Consider the following 330-nt stretch of genomic DNA (forward strand, 5'->3'; position numbering starts at 1 on the left):
TAAATAACTTCTTCCGTAGATCCAATCTGTATTCTCCCTGTTTCAGTTTAAACCCATCACCCCTTGTCCTATCCCTCCAGTCCCTGATGAAGAGTCTCTCTCCAGCATCCTTGTAGCCCCTTTAGATACTGGAAGGAATTACAATTAATTACAGTTAATACTGAATACAATTAAGAGCCATTCTAAAAGCTGAAGTGTTTTGGGGAAGGTAACTGTGAAGATGTAATTATTGGAGTTCACAGGAAGACAGGCTGTGAACATTGGGGCTGTTCAGCCTGGAGAAGAGAAGCTGCTGGAGACCTCAGAGCAGCTTCCAGGGTCTGAAGGGGG

The sequence above is a fragment of the Nestor notabilis genome, unplaced genomic scaffold (assembly GCF_000696875.1).
Source record: "Nestor notabilis isolate BGI_N333 unplaced genomic scaffold, ASM69687v1 scaffold6453, whole genome shotgun sequence".
Classification (NCBI taxonomy): Eukaryota; Metazoa; Chordata; class Aves; order Psittaciformes; family Psittacidae; genus Nestor; species Nestor notabilis.